This window comes from Nycticebus coucang, chromosome 7 (genome assembly GCF_027406575.1).
Source record: "Nycticebus coucang isolate mNycCou1 chromosome 7, mNycCou1.pri, whole genome shotgun sequence".
Lineage (NCBI taxonomy): Eukaryota > Metazoa > Chordata > Mammalia > Primates > Lorisidae > Nycticebus > Nycticebus coucang.
Genome location: NC_069786.1, coordinates 135,134,276 through 135,156,006, shown reverse-complemented (window position 1 = coordinate 135,156,006; position 21,731 = coordinate 135,134,276). Strand labels below are relative to the sequence as shown.

Genomic DNA, 21,731 nt, shown 5'->3' with positions numbered 1-21,731 from the left:
TCGCTATCACCACTCCGTAGTTACAGCTGTGTACATGTTATTATTCCACAAAACTGAATTACACACTGTGCAAAATCACATTTATTTTCTTTCAGAACTTTTTGTTTTTCCTGAAGTTAGTAGTTATTTCTTTTCTTATCTCTCTTTTTGGGATGTTAATTTTTTTCATGTACTTATCATTAATTCAGTCCTAAATTTTGTTTTTAAATAATGTGGGAAAGAAGATAGTACAAAACAGCAGTAATCTCTCAGTTCCACTGTTTTCCTTGCAGACGTCTCTCTGGAGATGTGCCCAGAGCCGGGGTGGGTGTCCCCCAAGGCCTCCTGAGACTCTGCTCCGGGTGGGATCTTCTGGCTCCTCATCTGCTCTCCGGGTGTCCACAGTTCACTCCCTGGCCTCAGTGGGGTCTGTGGAGAAGGGCTACAGTTGAGGCCGGTGGGTAGCCCCCATTTGCCCTTGAGATCTGCCCCCTCCTTCACCTGCTGCATCCATGGACTGCCTGCCAGCCAGTCAGTGGTCAGTGGGGACCCATGGGAGGAGATCAGAGTGTGGGGAGCAAGCCAGGCTGGGGATTCCTTCCCACGCTCCACCCTCATCCCTCTGGCCTCAGTCCTGGGGAGGCCTTCCCGCAGTGAGTGCCCTGCTCTGGACCACCCTGTCCCTGGCAGCAGCTCCCCACCTGGCCCTCCTGGGCAGTGATCCTCCCATGCTCTGCGGCCTTGCAAGGCTCTCCTGCCAAACTCTCTCAAGCCACAGAATCTGGACGTGTGCCCAGGGTCCTGCCAGGCCCCTGCTGGGGGGCTACGAATGGCTGGCGCACCTTTATTCTGCATTGCAGTGTGCAGGGTGTGTGGGTCCACGCGTGGATATTGAAGGCATCTTCCCCACCCCGTGACCCAGCCCTGCCCCGGGGGCTGTCTGAGGTTGTCCCCATGGACAAGCCTTTGCTGGGAGGCTAGCTCCCCTCCACTCCTGTTTCCCCTACCAGCCTGTCTCCCTGCTTGGCTGTCTCCATCCTGAGGGTGGGACAGTGGTGTCCCTGGAGACATGGAAGAACCACAGGCACCTCCCCTCCGCTACTCACTTCCTTGTGGGCCCAAGGCTGCCTGGGTTGGGGGTCAGGAGGTCAGGCTCTGGGACCCCATCTGCAGGCCCACTTGCTTCCCACAGGTGGCCTTGTCAATGGCTGAGCCTTTGCAGATGACGGAGGTGACACTTGACCCTCTCCTTGACTCTCCTTTGTTTACTTCTTCAAATTGCTCACGACCTGGTGGGAGAGGGAGTGATGACCGGGGTCCTGACACAAGCCCCGACACCGGGGTCACGCCTGTCTGCTCCCATCTTCTCTGTTCTCTCCTTCTGGGACTCCTAATTCCTCCAGGTGGGTTTCTGGGATTAGTACTGGAATCTTGCCTTTCTTCTCATTATTTACCTCTTTGTCTTTTTGTTGTTCTGTGTAAGCTTTCCTCTGTGTTATTCACTAAACTTCCATTAAATTTTTCACTCAAGTAATTGTTCTCTTCATTTACAAGACGTCTATTTGAATTCTTAGAGCTTTGCCCTGAGTCACTCACTGGGCTTCACAGACACTGAATCTTCTAAGGACACGGTGGGGCTTCTGATGCCGTCTGCTCCCTCGCCTCGAGCTGCTTTCTGTTTGTTTGTTCCGGCCTTTCTTCAGGTCCCCATTTGTGACAGAAGCCGAGAAGGATTCTCCAGCCTCCTGCAGCAGGGGTGAGGCTGAGCAGAGCAGGGGGGAGCCACAGCCACAGAGAGCCCCCCTGAGTCCTTGCAACCCCATGGCTGTGCTGAGGCCAGAGCCTTCCAGGCTTCCTCTGGACAGTAAGAGGTGAGGGGACATCTGTCTGGTGCTGTGGGCTGGGGGTGGTCTCCCCACACTGCCCACAGGCCCTCTGCCAGTCCCAGGGCTGTAACCCCTTCCTGTGCCTGAAATCAGAGGCTCTGTGCCCTCCAGGTCCTAACCCCCGGGACCAGCCCACTCTCACCAGCTCCCTGCTCCAGTGTCCATTTCCCCTCTCATGGTTTGGCAGTGACAGCTCACTCATTCGTGATCATGGGCAATGGTGCCCTCAGGAGATCCTGTCTGTTTTTTCTCTCTCTCTCTTCCAACTTTTTACTTCTTATGGGTCAGTTTAGGAGGCTGTGCAAGTTTCCTGCGTCCAAACAGCCACAAACTGGTGGCTGCAAACAACAGATGTCCATTCTCTCGCAGTCCTAGAAGCTCTGAAATCAAGGGTCCCTCTGTCTGGGAGCTGGAGGGAGACCCTGCCCCAGGCGGCTTTCTGCCCATGTGGCGGCCCTTGGCGTGCCTGGCCACAGCTGCTTCTCTCCACTCGCCAGCTCTGTCTTCACCTGCACTCTTCTCTCAACTCCCTTGGCCAACAGCTGTGGTGGGATTCAGGAGCCACTGAAATGCGGATGACCTTGTTTTGAGATGTTTCACTTCACTACATCTGTGAATTTTCTAAGTCAGGTTCTACTCACAGGTCCCAGGGGTCCAGAGGTGGACATATCTTTCTGGGGAAGCAGTGATACACATCCACTTGTCACCTTTGCTTGGTCTCCTGCAGTGCTGAGCAGATGGAGAGCTTCCCACCCCACCACATTGCATTCCTAGACCTCTGAGAACCTCAAATGGCCTGGTCGTCCTTCCAGCCAGCATCCCTCTGAGCCTCCTCCTCTCCTCACCACCCACCACCAGTCAATCCGGGTCCTAAATCACTGAGTTAGCAGGTGATGGCACCCACTGACATGCACAGGGGATGGGCAAGTCTGTCAGAGTCAGGGGTGGGGGACACAGAAGAGCCCCCTCCAGGTCCAGCCCAGATCAAGATGAAGAGTCTCCATTGGTGAGGGCAGTGTGGACAGCCAGACACAAGCTGCTCCAGGAGCAGGTGTTGGGGGCCACGCTCAGGGAGACCGGGCTCAGAACAGGAAAGTTTAGCCCACTGGGGTACAGGGCACCTGGGGGCCAGCTGGTGTGGTCCTGAGCAGCACAGGGCCTGGCTCACAGGGAAATGGCTGTTACTAGAGAGCCATGCTCCCCAGCCCCCCAGTGGCAAGCGCACTTTGAGTCTTCCTACTGGCAGGGGTCAGAGTGGACCTCTGCATGCTGGATGCTAAGATTAGTGCCTCATCTGTGCTTTGGCACTGAGGTGTTTGCATCCAATCCTGTGAGTGCTGTCAGGGCCTGTCCCTGCTATCCAGGCCTTCACTGGTCCTGGAGTTGCTCGTGCAGCTCACATGGCCCATCAAGGTTGGGGCAGCGAGGCTAGGCTCTGTGTACAGAGTGCCAGACTCGTCTCACCCCAAGCTAAGGGTCTAAGTGGGAGGTAGAGCAAGGACGATGGCCCCAGCAGGGCCGTGGCAAGCTGTGTGCCCTGCCTCTCTGCCTCCTGCCATCCAGGGCTGCTCTGCCAGCCCTCCTCTTGCAATGGCCCTGACCTCTGGCAACACAATGTCCTCATTTTAGTCAGTGGGTTGAAGGCATTGCCAGGGTCCGGGTGAGCTCACGTGAGACGGCCTGCAGAGGTATTCACCGGGTTCAAGGAGTGCCAGGGTCCAGGGTGAGCCCATGTGTGGCGGCCTGCAGAGGTATTCACCAGGTTCAAGGCATTGCCAAGGTCCAGGGTGAGCCCGTGTGTGGCGGTCTGCAGAGGTATTCACCGGGTTCAAGGAGTGCCAGGGTCCAGGGTGAGCCCGTGTGTGGTGGCCTGCAGAGGTATTCATCAGGTTCAAGGCATTGCCAAGGTCCAGGGTGAGCCCATGTGAGATGGCCTGCAGAGGTATTCACCAGGTTCAAGGCATTGCCAAAGTCCAGGGTGAGCCCGTGTGTGGTGGCCTGCAGAGGTATTCACCAGGTTCAAGGCATTGCCAGGGTCCAAGGTGAGCCCTTGTGTGGCAGCCTGCAGAACGGGTAGCACATTTAAGTATGCCATTTCCGGTGACAGAAATAGCCTTTCTCAAGAGCCCCCGGGGTGATACAGGACAAGACTCCACCCAGGCTGTGCCTGCAGCTCTAGCCTCTTCCCCAGGGTCCCTCTTCATACAGGGGAAGACCCACCAGGCTAGCCCATGCCTGTCCTCTCCAGATAGCAGGTCCTTGCTCTGAGCATCCAGCCAGGGTGACTATCCCCAGGGAGGGCCACCCACCTCCTCCTGGGCACCGGGGCACACCTCCCACTAAAGCTGCAGACTTCCTCTGGTCTCTGTCAACCCATGAGGCTCTGGGCCCATCCCCTATGCATGTCAGTGGCTGCCGACCCCAGTGAGCCCCCTATGATTGCACTGAGTCTTGTTGGTCTTGCCTGGTACCCCAGCCTGAGGCCATGTTGCCTACTTGAGGCTGCCATCCTGTCGAGGAACCCCTCCTGGATGGAAACCCAAACCCAGGGCTCTGCCTGGCCTGCCCGGACACCTTTCCACACTGGCCTTGAATGCTAAAGCCTGGTGGACATAGGGGTCTTGCTGGTGCCAGCTGTCCCACAGGCCTGCCCCCCATCTGCACCCAGGACACCCTACCGGACAGGGTGAGAGTGATGTGGGTTTGGGGTGGGTTTTTCCCTCAGCTGTCCCAAGAACACTCCTGTTCTGAGGACCCACAGGCCTGCTGACCAGAGATGTGTCCTGGACACTTATTCACTTCATTCCCTGTGGGTCTGTTCTCAGGGTCACCACTGGCAAAGGCCCTAGCTGATCCCAGGAGCATCCTTGAAGCCCCAGTACAGGAGCTACCCCAGGGTAGCTGCCCCACAACAGCCCAGGTGAGGAGGGGCCGCCCAGCAGAGCTGAAGCTACAGTCCTGCCGCCGGGACCCAGTGGGTCATTACAAAAGCGTTTACACACCCACACAGGCCTACATGAGTGTGTGCACACACCTGCCTATGTATTCCAGGAAGCCAAGCTCTCTCTGCGCCCATCCAGGGGTGGAAGCAGGACCTGAGTTCACCATTTGTGGCCTTGCATTTCCACACGACCCGAGGCTGCTGACCAGCTCCAGGAACTCCCACAGTCAGAGATAAAGCCTCAGGAGAGACCCCAGGAGAGGCTGGCGCTGGAGGGGATGAGGCCTGGATGTGCTGCCCCGGGCGTGTAGCAGGTGGGCCAGGAGCAGGCAGCAGCTCAGACACCCAGAAGTGAGGCAGCTTCAGGGAGGCTGCGTGCTGACCCCGTGGACAGGGTGAGGGTGAGACTCCCCTCGAGTGTGCAGTGGGGGAAGGGAGCGAGTAGAGAGGAGGGTGTAAAGCCCAGGGACAGCTCTGCTCTTAACTTGGCCTTTGGCCTGGGTGTCACTTTGGTGGCCCACTGACCTCCATCCTTGACGCTCATATGAGGCCAGGGTGTCCACTCACTGCATGGGGACATGGGGGTGTGGCCTGGGGTGGGCTCCCACAGGGCCCATGGTGGAGACAGGCTATCCTCGGCAGGGATCCAGGCTCAGGGCACTGGGAGGAGGAAGGGATTTTGCAAAGCGTCGAAGTCAAGAAAGAGGCTCTTCCTGGCCCTCCTCTCAGAGGTTTCCCGTTGCATGACTCGGTGGAGTTTCCATGTGAGTCACTTCCGGAGGGAGGCAGCTGTGACCTCTGTCTTCTCATGACCTCCAAAGGCCTCCAGAGGAGCCCAAGGGACGGTGAAAGGCAGGGCTGGAACTCTCCCTTCCCGGGCTACAGCCGCCCCATTCCATCTTCCTAGTGTCTCTGCAAAGGGCTTAGGTGTGTTTCCCTGTGTGTGCACAAGAGTGCAGGTGTTCCTGTGTGTGCTGTGAGTGTTCGTGTGTGAGGTGTGTGCACGTACAATGTGCATGCAGTGGGGTCTATGCTGTAGGGAGCTGTCCTCTAGGTGGTGTGCAAGTCCCTTCTAGCTGGTCCCAGCCCCAGGGGTGGCCAGTGCTGCATCACAGAAGGTGCTGCCAGGTGGTGGGCGTCGAGCCCAGGCTGGCATTTCTGGGTTCCTGCCTTTGCAGATGTGGGCCTAGAAGCGGGCGTGGAAGGGGTCAAGAGGGCTTTCAGGCCACCGTGGGCTTGCAGAGGCCTCTCTCTCAAGACTCCTGTCTGGGAGCTGGGGATTGGGTCTTTGTTTCCCCTGTTCCAGGGGGAGCCACATCCAGACGCTGGCTCCAGGTGGCCCCCAGAAGATATGCCTCTGGGGGTTCAGGGTAGTGAGCTGGTAACTTGTGGGAAGCCCCCACCCTGGGGGTCATGGCAAGTCCTGGTGCCGTGGGTACCAGTGTGGCAGAGGCAGTGGCAGGTATAGAAGTCCTTGTCCTGGTGCAGAGGGGCCTCCTGGACCAGACCCTGCCTGACTGTCCTTCCTGGCTGGGCGGGAACCCACACTTACCCCACCCCCCACCATTCCCCCACGTCCAGCCCCCCATCCTCAGACAGGTGCCTGGGGCCTCCTGATCAGCATGGAGCAGCCGTGTTCACAGCAGACCCTGATGGGTTTGGAGAAGGGGACAGGGTGAGGTGTTCGTTCAAGCTGGAGTAAGGGTGCAGAGGGCAGAGGGCATTCATTCAAGCCAGGGTGAAGGTGCAGAGGTGTAGGGGGTGGCATTCATTCAAGCCGGGCTGAGGGTGCAGAGGGCTCTTGGAGCAGGCATGAGGTCAGGGCCAGCTAGGGCCGGCACACAGTGCGGGCATGTGTGGATGTCCAGGGAAGGGAATAGTCTCCAGACCAGAAGTCTCTGCAGCTGAGCCTGTGGTGGGCTGGGCAGAGGTCAGGGTTGGCTGGGAGGGGCTGAGACCACCACTGCCTCCCCAGGCCTGGGGCTGTTAACACTCAAACCATGTCAGAATTGGCAGTTTCTGGAAATTCCTATAAGTGTGCACAGCTCACAGTGCCTTACACCCTTTCTTGTTCCCTTTAAAGTGAGGGGCAGCACTTTCCGGCCTGCTCTGACTCTCTGGCGGCTCCTTGAGCTTTGAGCAGTGATGAGAAGAGAGGGGGAGACCAGGCTGCGTGGATGTCTTTATTGTTCTGGGCGGGGCAGCGTACACAGCCACATGGCAGTCACTTAGCTCGTAAAAATATCTCAATAAATAAGACAAATAAGCAACATATACACTGAAACAGAAAATATAAAAACAATGGTAGTCGAGCAAATCGTGGCGAGAGTAGAAGGAGAGCAGTGAGAGAAATCCAGGCAGAGGCTGGGGGCGGGGAGGGCTGGGTTCCTTTTCTCAGAGCCTTGGTCCAGTTTCAACAGAATTGTACAGAATGCATTTCTGTTTTATTTAAAAAAATACATTTAAAAAGGCACTTTGAGGGAAATACAAATCCAAATCCTCATCAATGTGTTCCTGAATCTAGAGATTTCCAGAAAGAATAAAACCTCCCCCCAGACATAAAACCCAGAGGAAAAGTCCAGACAGTGACGTGGACGACGATGACGGTGTCATTGGCAAGAGGGGCCGTGAGTGCCCTTCCGGTCTGGCCATCCGTGGGAGGAGGCTGGAGTCCGGGTCCTCAGGTGCCGCCGGAGCCACGGCTGGCCCTGCGCTGGGGAGCAGAGGTGGGGCCTCCTTGAGGTTGCTCAGGTTTCAGAAGTTACAGGCTTGGCTTCGCTCCAACTCCACCGCGCCTTGGCGCACGGGACAGTCTGAAAGGTAAGGCGGAGAGGAGATGAGAGCCCAGACTGGACAGAGGAGTCCTGGACGGCATAGGACAGCACAGACAGTTGGGGCTCTGTCCTCGCTCAGACCCTTCTGTCCCCCTGCGGAAACAGGACAACCTGCTGCTGAAGTGCCCAGGCCAAACTCCCAGTGCCCACCCCCCGGGCCACTGCCCTGTCCCACAGCCTCCAGCCCCGTCCGTGCTCAAGCCCAGGCCGCCTGCACACTGGGCAGCCCACAGGGGGCCTTGTGCAGGCCTGTAGGCCAGGGGGTTTGGCAGCCACAAGCTGGCCAGGCCGAAGAGGGACCAGCTGTGGGGTCTGTCGAGGGAGGGTGGGTTTTAAGTTGTGCTTTTGATGTAATTACAGAGTCACAGGAAGACAAGACTTAACACAGAGAAGCTGCCCAGTTTCCCCCACGGCCTCACCTCACAGACACTAGTGCACATCACACCCTGTCCAGCGCGGACTCACCGGTCACTCGGGAGCCGAGGGTGTGTGTGGTCTGGAGGGTATGTAGTGTGTATATGAGTTGTGTATGCTAGTGCATGGTGTGTGTGCTGTGTATGTGTGGTATGAGCATATACACATGGTGTGCATTTGTGGTGTGTGCATGTGGGGCGGGTGTGTGTATGTGGTGTCTATATGTGGTGTGTATGTGGTGTGTCTGTGCTGTGTATGTGGGGGACCCTGGTCTCAGCAGGGACCCTCAGGTGTGCCGTGGCCCGTCCCCTCCCGCCCGCAGGCAGGTGGTGAGCGCTCCATCCCACGACTGCTGAGCCGGGATGGGGCAGGCGGCCGTCTGTGAGAACGTGCTGGCCCCTCGCTGTGCCTGTGTATGGCAGCTGTGCGCCAAGGGCACACTGACCAATGAGCAACATACACACTGAAACAGAAAATATGAAAACAATGGAAGTCGAGCAAATCCTGGAGAGAGAGAACTGCCTCCCCAGAGAAGCTGGCAGTGGCGGTGGCACCAGCCACCAACCCTGGCACGGAGAAGGATCTGTGGGGGTGGGGCAGCAGGGCGGGCTGTTGGGAGTGGCCTCCCTGGGGGGTCCCTCCACAAGGCTGCCGGGGGAACCTGCGGCTGAAGAGAGGTCGAGGGAAGCCCCCAGGGACGGGTGAGGGCATGTGAGGCACGGGGAGGTGGGTGACTTCGTGTGTGCACATCAGTGTGTCTGGGTGCGTATTCATGTGAGCACGTGCATCAGAGGGCGAGTGTGCAAATCCATGAGGGAGTTCAGTGTGCATCCATTAGAAGGTATTTGTGTCAGTGTGAGTATGCACATCCTTGTGGGAGTGTGTGTCCATGTGAGAATGTGTCCTCCACGGTGTTGGTGCGTGTCCGTGTCACTGCTCTGTGTGTGAACATCTGTGTCCTCCGTGTGTCATTGTGTGTCCACAGGTGAGTGCATCAGGCTGTGTCATGTGAAAGTGCACGGCAGCCTCCCCAGCAGTAGGGTGGGGCAACGTGTGACCCCCACCCCCGCACCCTTCCATGCCCAGCTCCACACTTGACCCCGAAGTCCTTTGTCCTCAGAGAACTCTAGAAACTTTCACTGAATCCGGACACAGGTCTAAAAGGCTAAGGTGCGTTTTCCCTAAAACTCATGTGCAGGGAAACACACATGCGCGCGCGCACACACACACACACTTCTTTTTTCACGTCACAGCACTTCAAATACTGAAGCCTTTTTAAGTGGCCCTGGGCAGAGTGTCAAAGGCTGCTCTCTTGGAGAATGTGGTTGTAATTAGATAATTAATAAGGCGGGTGGACAGAGAGCTCAATGGAACCTTCTTTGGGGGGAGGAAGTAATTACAGCAGCGTCTGATACATGAGCTGAACCAGCACTCGAGGGGAAACATGGGATCATCCATGAAAAGCCAGAAATGACAGAGGCCGACCCCCTGCCATGGTGGGTTTCAGGGTTTGCTTCATGTGCCAGAGGAGGCCAGGACTCAGGCAGGAACGCACAGCAGGTTCATTACTCTTCTGACTGAGGGTCCTCAGGCCTGGCCCCCTCCGTGTCAACCTGACCCCAGCTGTGTCTGCTGCCAAGGGCGGTGTTCTCTGCAGCAAATGTAAAACATCTGGGGCTCAAGACTGTCTCTTGCATATGAGGGCCACCTGGACCTATGTGCACTTGCCCGTGTCGGTCTTCCTGGCCCAGGAGCCGGTGGTGGGCAGAGCTGCAGGGCAGCAGCTGGACCAAGACAGAGGCGTCCTTCCATGGCTCTCCCACACTGCACCAGACTGTCAGCACTCTATGTTCCTGGGGCCCAGAAAAAGGCATGAAGGTCACTGAAAAGTCTCCAGAGAGAAAGGTAGGGATGGGCGTTAAGGGGAGAAGAGTTTCGTTATAGCTGTCTATCCACCCACTCACTCTCCCACCCATCCACTCACTCACTCATCCTCCCACCCATCCACTCACTCACTCATCCTCCCACCCATCCACTCACTCATCCTCCCATCCATCCACTCACTCACTCATCCTCCCATCCATCCACTCACTCACTTATCCTCCCATCCATCCACTCACTCACTCGTCCTCCCACCCATCCACTCACTCATGCTCCCATCCAACCACTCACTCACTCATCCTCCCATCCATCCACTCACTCACTCATCCTCCCATCCATCCACTCACTCACTCATCCTCCCATCCATCCACTCACTCACTCATCCTCCCATCCATCCACTCACTCACTCATCCTCCCACCCATCCACTCACTCACTCATCCTCACATCCATCCACTCACTCACTCATCCTCCCATCCATCCACTCACTCACTCATCCTCCCATCTATCCACTCACTCACTCATCCTCCCATCCATCCACTTACTCACTCCTCCTCCCATCCATGCACTCACTCACTCATCCTCACATCCATCCACTCACTCGCTCCTCCTCCCATCCATCCACTCACACCTATCCATCCTTGCATTGATCCTCCCCTCCCTCTACTCACCCATCTACTCACCCATCCACCCATCCATCCATCCATTCATCCACTCACCCACCCACCTATCCACTCACCACCCAGCCAGCCAGCCATCCACTTGCCCACCCACCTTCCCATCCAACCATCCATCCATCCACTCATCCATCCACCCACCTGCCCATCCATCCCTCTATCCACCCATCCATCAATCCATCCATTCATCCTTACATCCATGGATTTATTCATCCATAATCTACCTCTTTCTTCCTTCCAACCATTTATTCACCATCCTTCTTTCTCTCTCTCTCTTTCCCCCTCTTTCTTTCTTTTCTTTTTTTCCACCCATCCAGCCACTTATCCATGCATCCATCATTCGAGCCTGCCTACCTGCCTCTCTCCCTCCCTTCCTCCCTCCCTCCCTTCCTTCCTTCCTCCCTTCCTTCCTTCCTTCCTTCCAAAGCATCTCTCATGTGCCAGGAACGCTGCTCAGAAAACACTAAGAAGAATCAGAGAAATCTAGTGGAGCAGAAGAAGCATATCTGCAGACAGCTGGAGCACCACATGGGCCTGATAACTTCCCTGAATAAGTGCAAATCAGAGTCTGCAGCAAGATGGGGAAAGAATGCACTGTGGGCTTTGTCAGGCCTCTACATGGGAAAGGCTGGAGAGAGGCTGGAGTGGGGAGCAGGTTGGGGGTCTTCTCTAGTCACAGCCAGCGTCACTCTCAGACACACAACCCACATCACACACACCCCTCACTCCCGCATCGCACAGCCCACGTCACATGTGCACACGCCTCTGAGGTTCTCCTAGTGGGGCTCAAGGTCAGAGGTGTGGATCAGGAGACCAGGCACCAACCACAGACACATGGCTGTGGCCATTGTCTACAGCGCAGAGCAGACACCTGAGTTACCTCAGGTCTTAGCTGCCCCCTGCCAACCCGGCCCCAGCACAGGGGTGGAGAAGCCTTTGTTTCCACAGAACCCAAAAGCACCCTTTGCTCAAAGGGTTGCCACCTCCTGGGCCCTTTGTCCCCCATGTTGCCCCTGAACCTGCTGCAGAGACCCTCTCAGCCCCTGGGCTCTGGTCCCACTAGGCTGAGGTGAGCAGGGTACACGTGACAGCTGCCATCCACCTGGAGGGTCTGGATGTGTTGAGGCCCGCACTCTCTCCCAAGAGCACTTGCTGGGCCCCGTCCTGCAGCTGGGACTCACTGTCCCTCCCCTGGGTCTAGACACAGCCTCCTGTCATTCTGAGCACGACTCCTCAGACACCCACACTGGTCCCCATAGTTGACTACAGGGACAGAGCCGACTCCACGCCATGAAAAGACCATCCCAGAAATACAGGCTCACAGCAAACAAGACGTCGGGCAGCCTCCAGGTCCAACACCTGGCAAGTGGCCTTGGAACAAGGACCAACCTTCACGACAGCAGGACTTACCATCCAGGGAGACCCAGATAAAATGGGAACAGTCTGCATTGAAGGGACAACCAGGAAACACAAGGACTCTTGAGATACAGAATGTCTGGGAGGAGAAATTTTAAAAAAATAATGGAAGTAATAAATAGCAAACTAGACACTGGTAAAAAAAGAAAAAAAAAATCAGTCAGACACTGCTCACAGCAGAGCCCAGCACGCTGAGCAAAGACAAGGGAGATGGGATGGGGCAGAGTCTGTTGTGGAAAATAGGACTGAGAAACGTGTCCCCAGGTTTGAGAAAGGGCGGTGTCGGCAGAGAAAACAAACACCGAGTTCTGAGAAGGAAAACCGAAAAGACAGCTGCAGAGCTATAGCCCCAAGCACGTAATTCTAAGAGTAGACAGCCTTCTACCCCTTATCGGCTTAAAAATGACAGAAGACCAGACCCGTGGTGGCTTCCCATGAGCTCGCCCTGCCTATGCGGTGGCACACCCTGTTGCCCAGGTCTTTGATAGTGAAAGAGGGCGACCCTCCAAGTCTGTACCCAGTGAATCCATAGACTGTGAGGGGGCGAGAGGAGCCTGCTCAGGCGAGTGGGGCGAGGGGCCTCAGGACGTGCACCGCTCAGCTGCAACAGTGTCTCCATCCTCCAGAAACCAACTAGGGCACCTGTCTCTGCATGTGTGACAGCAAAATCCGATATTCCCCCCTCTGCAAAGCAAACCAGTACGAATGTCAGGGAAGGGAAAAGGGTGAGAGCTGCAAGGAGAGTCGCCGGACGCTGGGGCTGCAGCCATGCTGGGCACTCTGGGGGCCCCCCAGCATCCCCAAGCTTACGGCTGCCCAAAGTCACACAACGAGTGAGTGACGGTGCCAGGTCAAAACCAGACAGTCTGATTCATGGGCTTTTACTCCTAATTCTTGAGCTGTCTGGTTTACCAGACTCACCCAGGAAAGGTAGAAACTGGATTGCATCAACAACCATCAGAGAAAGGGACCAGGTTGCCGCGGGCCTGTATCCTCCCCACAGAGAGTAACAGACCAGACTGTTTTACAGGAGAATTAAATAGAACCTTCGATGAACGGATAATTCCTATCTACATTCCTAAAACTATTCTGGAATTTAACGATGATTTTATTACACTCCCTATTTTATTTATATTTACTTATTTATTTATTTTTAAAGGCTTTAATTTTTTTAACAGAAGTTTTAGGTCCCCGCTAAATTGAGAGGAAGGTACAGAGATTTCCCATCCTCCCTCTGCTCTAACCCTCCCGGCCCCCCAATAAAATATGGCACAACTCCAACACCCATCCAAATGGCCCCAGGACTGAAGGTTAGAAGGTCGTTGCCTCTGAATCTAAATGCAGAAATCCTAAGTAAGACATTAGCCAATCAAGTTGTGTATTTAAAGAATCAATTTCACGGGACCAAGAAGGGGCAATTCCAGGAACACAGAGCAGTGGGCACTCAGAAAGCTGTAGAAGGAACGGCGTTGAAGGCACACCTCTGTGCCACCCAATGGGCACGTGGCCTGCTGCAGAAGCTCTGGGAGACAGACAGGCTGGGCCCCAGAGCTGGGAGCCCAGCTGCAGCCTTGAGAAGATGGCTTCACCTGCTTTCAGACACTCTTGTGGGGATCACAGTAAGGCCTCCCGCATCTGTGCTATGAGGGTTAAATGGGCCATATCACAGGCTCAGCCTTTCCAGGTTTGTGGGGAGCCAGAAGGGTGGGGAGCTGTCTTCTTCCCCAGCAGGACGTTCAAGGTCTAGAGCAGTGCCTGGCACATAGTAGGTGCCGTCATACTGTGGTGAGGCACCAGGGACACCCTAACCGTCCAGAACTAGCAGGGTGCCTCTATCACCAGTGGGCATGGCCACTTAGCCAGGACTGGACAGACACGGACCAGGGGTGTAGACACTGACCATGGAGAGGGGAGTGTTGCTGGGCAGGGATGACCACTGAAAGGTGCAGGTGCTTACAGTCTGGGGGTGCAGTCATCAGTGACCCACACTGTGGGAGGCCAGCCAGGGGCAGGTGCAGCTGACCAAGCCTGGCCATAGAGAAAGGCCACAGACACGGAGACTTAGGCTGTCTGTCAACTTCCCCCTTGCCCCATCCATGGCTTTGCCAGTCCAGCCCCCACCCCAGAAGGAGCCTCAAGGGCCTCAGCACCAGAGCAGCCTGCAGAGATGGGCTGGCACCAGGGCCTCCTCCCAGCCAGTGGTCAGAGCTCTCACCCCAGGTCAGGGGAGGGAAAGAACAGGAGCCAGTCCAGGTCACCAGAGTTCACGCCAGCGTCACAGTAATCCTGAGTTGTGTCTGAGAGTCATGTGCAGTAACACACAGTACACCACACGCTGGGAACTTACTTTTTCTATAAATCAGAATAGTTGCACTCTCTGCAATCACGACTCTGATTCAAGTGCATTCTGAGTCTCTGCCACCCCAAAACTGTTTCCTGGACCAGCAGCAGAGTCGCCGGTGGCACAGCCTCACACCCTGAGAATGTAGAGATGTAGGCTTCCCCCTGAGCCTCCAAACCAATGTCTGCACTTTGGCAAAATCTTCAGCTCTTCCAAGATGCCTCAGAGCAGAATCAGCTGAGCACCGTGTCACCATGCACACCCTATGACAGCCCAGCCCTGCTCAGAGGCTGAGATGTACCACGTCACACACACCTGGGCACCCTGCTGCTCCCTGTCCAGACTGGCCCTCGGCTCCAGCCCTGTGACCGTGCCAGCAGGCTGCCGGTCTGCCCGAGAGCCTAGATGCACAGTCCCCAGTCCTCTCGGGATGGCTGTCGGCTGGCACGAAGGCTGGGGGCCGGCAGGACATGTAATGGACACAGCTGTGCAGCCAGGCCAAGTCCAGCCTTGGGGGTCACACCTTGACGATCACCTACTGAAGGATCAGTATTGGGGTGTCAGTGGCAGGGTCCGAGGGGTCTCTGAGAAGAGTCACCCCATTCTTGAAACCTCTGGGTGAGGGTTCAAAGAGACCATTGGCCACCGAGTGCTGGCTGCCAGGGCAGAGTCCACACTGCTGCCTACCAAACTGGACTCAACGGTGCCATCCCCACAGCCGGACCAGCCTCCAGCCCGCCTCCCCTCGCACTGCCCTCCCTGGGTGTGCTGTCTCTGATGGATGCCTTGTGCAGGGGCAGGGGAGAAAAGGCAGCGTCTGCTTTCAAAGTAAAGGATGTGAGTGTCCTGCCAGGCCAGACCCACGCAGCAAGCTCCCATCAGGGCAGGGGTGCCGGGAAGGATGAGCAGGCTGCAAACAGCCGGCTGGCCGGGCAGGGCCATCACCACAAGGGCATCCAGGCCAGGCTCACCTGGGTTGGCAGGGCCCTGGCTATCCTACCACCTCACTGGCCATGGGAGTGTCCCCCAGGGGACAAAAGCAGGTATCCTTGCCAGGCTCCCTCCCTCCTGCCAGCCTCTCTGCACCTTTCTCAGCTGTGAGCTGGTGCTGGGAGCCCTGGGCAAGGCCAACAGTGGAAGCTGCCTCAGCCCAGCCCACCACAGGCCTGTCTGAGATCAACTTCTAAACCTGGGTGAGCCATGGCAGGAAAGGCAGAGCGGCACTGTGCAGGCTGGACCCCACTGCTTCTGACTCCATTTTCGAAGGACTTTGAAGACGCTGTGACTGTGGGGACAGGAAGGAGGGACAGCAGGTAGCCTGACCTCTCTCTGAGGCAAACACACATCAAGAAACAACGGCACTGCTGAGATCCGCTGGCGTTAGGTCTTCCTCCAGACAGCTGTGCCAGTGCCCTTGGCCTGTGCCTCCTCCCCCCGGGTGTCCCAGCTCTTGAAGGGGCTGCCTGGCACACCCTCGCCGAAATGAAGCAGTGACTGTCACCGGCTGGGCCCTCTGCTCTCTCTTCCGGCTCCTGGGCCCTTTTTCATAGGGAAGGATGGAAACTTCACCCATGGGATTCTCAAGAGGTGAGTGGTGAGCGCACCACACCGCCCAGGAAGACCCATCACTCCTGTGTGCTAGGCCCCTCTCCTCTGCAGACTGGGCTTTCCCAAGAATAACACCCACAGCTCCAAGGGCCCCCACAGACTGACCTATGCCTGCTGCCCCAAGAGACACATGGCAGCTCTGCCCACTCTGGAGGCCCCTGCAGGACCTCAGTGTTTCCGGGGCTGGTGGCTCAGGACGTGGTCAGGTGCAGATGCAAGGCCAGCGAGCCGGCACAGGCTGCTCTGCCCCAGTGTTTGCTGCCAGTGCCAGGGACATCTTCTGCACCGGGTCCCTCTGCTTGGGTGGCACCCAGTGGGCTTTGGTCTGGAGGGTCATCAGGCAGAGTGGGGTTAACGATAACAGCGGGACCCCATCTCCCCAAGCCCTGCCCCTCTGTCCCAGCTCCACAACTGGAAGGGAGGAGGGCAGCCCTGCTGGGAATGGCCTGGATCCTCCAAGGAAGGGAGAGCCTCAGGCCAGCTGGAGCAGAGCTGTCCCTCACCCTGGGCTTGGCTTGGGGCACTCAGACCACGTGGCTGGAACACCTGCCTAGGGGAGCAGCTGGCTTTAGAGCAGAGCAAGGGAAGGTTGCGCTGGGGCCAAGTCAGCTCCCTCCTGCTTTGTGGCCCACATCACTGCCTTGAAGGGACCATCCTGTGGACAGAGCCACTGCCTTCCCACCCCTGCCACCCCATGGCTCCTGAGGTTGGCTATGCTGTGGCAGCAAGACCTAGCATTCTGCCGGTGGCCCTCAGGGCATGCTAATCCATCTGGACCTTCCTGGTTCTTCACGACACAAGGCTGTGTCTCAGAACGCTGCCAAGGGCACACCCAGGTTTCAGGGCTAGTGAGGACTGGCAAGGAGTAGCCAGGTGACTACTAAGGGAGTTGACCTCTTCTTGTTCCCTGGGGCGTCCAAATTCAGGAACTGCTTCCCCTCATGAGTTCTGACCTCCAGATGGCACCAAACTCAGCTTCCAAACAATACTGCGTGTGGAAGACGGTCAAATCAAAAATCACCCTACAGGGCCCCCTTTCAAGCTGATGGTGCCAGAAGTGCCTTCAGGGACCATTCAGTTGAGTGATGCCATTTCACAGAAGGAAGGACCAGGCCATAGGAGGGGCAGGGGTCTGACGCATCCCAGGTCACCAGGCAGTGCAGAGTGGCTGCTGGAACTTGGGTCTGCTAAGGCCTTTCTCATCCCTAGCACCTGATGCACGGGTCCATCCCCAGGGGTGTGAACTTCATAAGGGGAAAAGGGGGCCTGAGAATGGGCAATTGAGTAAGAGCCCCAGAAGGAGGATAAGCAGCACCCCGGCTAGAGGGTGGCCAGGGCTGGGACTTCAGGGATCGAGCAGTCAGGAGCATGCAGACTGGGGTGCGGTCAATGGGTCCCACAAATAGGATGGCAGACATGCCAGAAACCACAAATGATGGCGGCCACACCAGGCACTTCCTGCATGCCAGGCCCACCACACGCCATGTGTGGGATGGTGGGAGGCTTGAGCTCATCTAAAGTGGCACCCCCAAGCTTTAACATGAACATGTCAGGCTCTTCAAGGACAACTTCTCTGGTCACAGGGCAGAGAAAAAAGCTGGGCATTAAACCCGGGTGACGGGGCCCAGGGCCTGTCCCCCAAACGGTGCCACCACAGGCTGTGTTTCTGGGCAGACGAGGCCAGGAAGTGTGAGAGAACCAGGCTGCTTCTATTTCCCATGAACGGTTTATAAACGGGGGCTGTGAAACTGTCCCAGGTAATGAAAGGACTGTGATGGTGAACGTCATCCATCACCAGTGTCCAGTTCCCAAAGTTAGTCTGGAAAAAATAGGGAATTTTTAAGATGCCAAACTATTAACTGAAATAACTGTATCTCCATCTACTGTACTGGGCAATCTTTTTTGAATGACTCGGATAAAAAAAAGCTAGTTCTGAAATTAGAACTGCATACAAGCTCCTGTATTAAGAAGAAGGTATAGGCTTGGTGCCTGTGGCTCGAGCAGCTAAGGCACCAGCCACATACACCTGAGCTTGCGGGTTCGAATCCAGCCCGGGCCCGCCAAACAACAATGATGGCTGCAACCAAAAAAATAGCCAGGCATTGTGGCGGGTGCCTGTAGTTCCAGCTACTTGGGAGGCTGAGGCAGGAGAATTGCTTGAGCCCAGGAGTTGGAGGTTGCTGTGAGCTGTGATGCCACAGCACTCTACCCAGGGTGATAGCTTGAGGCTCTGTCTCAAAAAAAAAAAAAAGAAGGTTTAAACCTCACTAGGGATGGGAGAGCTGTGCTGTGACCCCCTACTCAGTCCCCCAAACTTCTGGGAACCCCAAGATCGGCAGACGTATGAGGAGAGGTGCAGGTGCCCTAAGGCACAGCAGAGGTTCTGCAGGACAGTGGGGGCTGTTTAACCTCAACCTCTAGCAACAAGAGGGCCTTTCTTCTCCCTCCTCTGGACTCAGTTACTTTTGGTCCATTTCAGATTCTCAAACTTCTGCCCCACGTGAGCAAAACTGATCTCTGTTGCGAAACATGATATTGAGAAATCAACCAAACACTCAGGGTTGAAGATTTTGCCTGAATTGAGGTGAAAACAGCTCATAGAATCTTGGAATGATGACTAAAAATAATAGAGGAAAAAGGAATTTCAGATGCAGGACGGGGTGCGTGAACCCCCGACAGACAGGCAGGCGGTGTGCAGGGGAGTGACAGGCCCGGGGAAGACGGGCTTTCCTGGTGGTTGCTGGCAACAGGCATGTGGAGTGGGGGTGCAGGGTCCCCGGAGCGGGGCTTAGTGGCCGCCACGGTGGGTCCCAGTCAACACTCCAGCACATAACAAGTGAAACAGGTGTGCACAGCTCGACAGCAGGTGAGCGCTGAATGAGAATGGGCAAGTGGTGGGCTGCTCCGTGAACAAACCCCGGGGTGAGTTTCAGCGTCCAACCGGACAGGTGCTTCAAGCACAGCTCTCCCCAGGTGGTCTGATTCTCCTGCATGCCATGGCTTCTACTCAGGTGGAAAGACATCTTAGTGATCTCCGTAGACAAGCACTTGGGTTTCTCCAAGGACAGAGAGAGCGGCTGAGGCAGCAAACACACCCAGACAGACTCAACATTCGTGTGGAAATGGTGCGAGCCCCTGATGTCCTGGCTCCCGGCTCCCAGACGGAGACCCAGGACAACTCCTGCCCTTCGAAGAGCCACGTTTTCTTATCTCGGGGCCTCTACATGCCTGTCAGGACCTCTGCCTCCCCCTTGCTCAAATACCTCAGAGATGTGCCAGGGAAGGACATTTGATAAACTGTTCCCCACCCTCTGGCTCACCCCACAGTGGGGCTCAGATGCCTGGGAGCCCCCACACAGGGACAGCACAGACAGAAGCAGAGGTCAAGGTTTAAACGCAGGCCCACGGTGAGGAAAACACACCGGACTCCAGTCGTCACCTGCCAGGACTGGGACGGAGAGGCCGCTGGATCCAGAGGGTGTTAACAAGCAAAGCTCTCCTCTCTGCTGACGAAGATTTACCAGGAGTTGAGTCCTCTGGATACGGTCAGGATTACCTAGCTGATCTTAAAAGCACCTGGAGCTGGTGTTTCCTCGGGAAAATGGATCAGGAGGTTCTCTCTCGGCAAAAGACGTCCTCCAGATGCCATCAGACAAGAAGCTGCAATTCCTGACCTTTCATTTTTGAGATTCCAACGTCTAATATCACAACCCACAAATCCGAAAGGCTGCCTTTGCCTGGAAGTGGTGGGCTGAGGAACTGAGGGGGCTGGACAGCAGGGAGTCTGGGAGGATCTGCCAGTTGCTGAGATCCCCGCAGTCCACAAAGGAGCTACAGTGGCACCTGCTTTGCCAGTAGGCCTGCACCGTGGCATCTGAGAACTTGAAGGAACTGAATGTTTTGGTGCTGTTTGCCATGGTGGTTCCAATGTGGGAAGGGTGGAAATGTCTCGCACTCTGTCCCTGACGCAGAATCTGGAGAGCAACCCTCTTGCCTCGGATGGCTCTCAGCCTCAAGGGCTGAGGAAAGAGATACAGAAATGTGTTCATTATTGCTCAGTTTTTTTTAACATCAAACATTCCCAGATTGGCACCTCACATTTATAAATTGTAGCACACTCAGATAATTTTTACAGCATTTATTTTATTTTCAAAGTGTTTCTGAAGAGGAATAAAAATACCCAAATTATTCTCCGTTTTCCTAAGCAGTGAATTTTTTCCAGAACATCTGCACATGTACACACATCTCTAGTCACATTCCTGGAAGAACAGAAACCCCTATACACCAGATAATTCCATTTCCTGGATTGTTTGGTATATAGAATGTGCTTTATCTTTTAGAAAGCTTTGTGAGAGTGTGGGCTCATAATAACCAACTACTACACTAAAGACACAGGGGCAAAGCATCTGGAAACAAACACCTGTTCACATCCTGATGGAGAAGCCCTGACCCAAACAACAATCCAGACAGACCCGGCTGCTCCTCTAGATGTGACTTCTAAGATCGCCTTCATGACCTCTGCCGGGTCCCGGGCTCCAGACTGGCCACAGGCACAAGGGGTAGGTGGAGAGGGAGCCTCGTGCACTCTGGAGCCTGTGCCAGCCCTGGGAAGTGGGGGCTAGGAGGTGCCCAGGAGAGCATCAGAACTATTTTAATCGCTCATGTGTCCTCCTGTCTGGCAGAATCGGCCTGTATAGTTATTTGTGGGAATCATATATGCACATGTGACGCACATAGCTGTGTCTTTCCCCAAATACTCCCCAGTATTTTTTCATTGATTGCCTGAGTTTGGAACCCAGAAAAGACACTTTCACTCTAAAGACTGCAGAGCTAAGATCTAGAGTTCTTGAACAAGTCTCCAAATTTTGTTACAATATTTCTGACTAAAGTGAGGCTACTACTCCTTAAGCGGGAACAATCTTTCCCTCGACTTCCCATTTTAGTGCATGTAATTAGGATTGAACTCCATCTTAGCATTTCAAGGTAACTTCTTTTGCCAAGACACACCCCATGAATATGCAAAGTGGGCATCAGAGTCCATGCTTAGCCTACGAGGGAATTCAGCCAGAAATCTGCCTCCCCTTCCAGGCTCTCTTTAATCAAGTTTTGTCAATAAGTACATGTGGTGCCGATGTCTGCACAGCTTTAAAAAACTCAGGTTGAATCCACTTTAAAACAAAACACTACTCTGCAACCAAATAAAAAGTATGAAAGTAAGCGGAAGACGATGTGGACAAAACCCAAAGTGGAGGCAGAAGTCTGAAAACACGGGATCAGACCTGAGCCAGTAAGGAATGCAAACGATGCCAGGGGAAGTGCACAAAGATCAAAACTGCCCCACATCCTACCACGAGGGCTGCAGCGAGACTGGTAAACAAGTAATCAAAGCCATGGTTACACCCTAGAAGAGTTTTATCATTTGTGAAGAAGCTTTAGTGAAAAGTGCCTTCAGAAACTGAGCTCCTCTGGTGTGAATTTTTAATAACTCACTCATGCGGTTTTCCCAAGGAAATACCCACTTCATGAAACCAAGCGCACCTGCGTGAGCTGTCATGACAACCCCAGAGGCAGCTGTGACTGTCTTCTTACAGGGTCCTGTTTCGGGTAGAATGCGCCAGGCTTTGTGGCAACAGCACATAGCCCCTCAGTCTCCAGGGTCTGATGCGGCTCTTGTTTCTTGCTCATTCTGATTGGCAGGGGCTCTGCCCTGCGTGGTCACCACGGGCCTTCCTGGGGCTGGCAGAGCCTCCCTGCCT

The 21,731-nt window shown here is 55.4% G+C and overlaps 1 protein-coding gene across 1 annotated transcript in view; it reads right to left on the bottom strand.

Moving 5' to 3' along the window:
- Positions 1 to 7,228: 7,228 nt before the first annotated feature.
- TWIST2 (twist family bHLH transcription factor 2) overlaps positions 7,229 to 21,731 on the bottom strand; it is a 48,979-nt gene continuing 34,476 nt past the window's right edge. The window contains exon 2 of the mRNA XM_053598212.1: positions 7,229 to 7,619. The gene's annotated coding sequence lies outside the window, so the exon portion shown is untranslated. The remainder of the gene's footprint in view (positions 7,620 to 21,731) is intronic.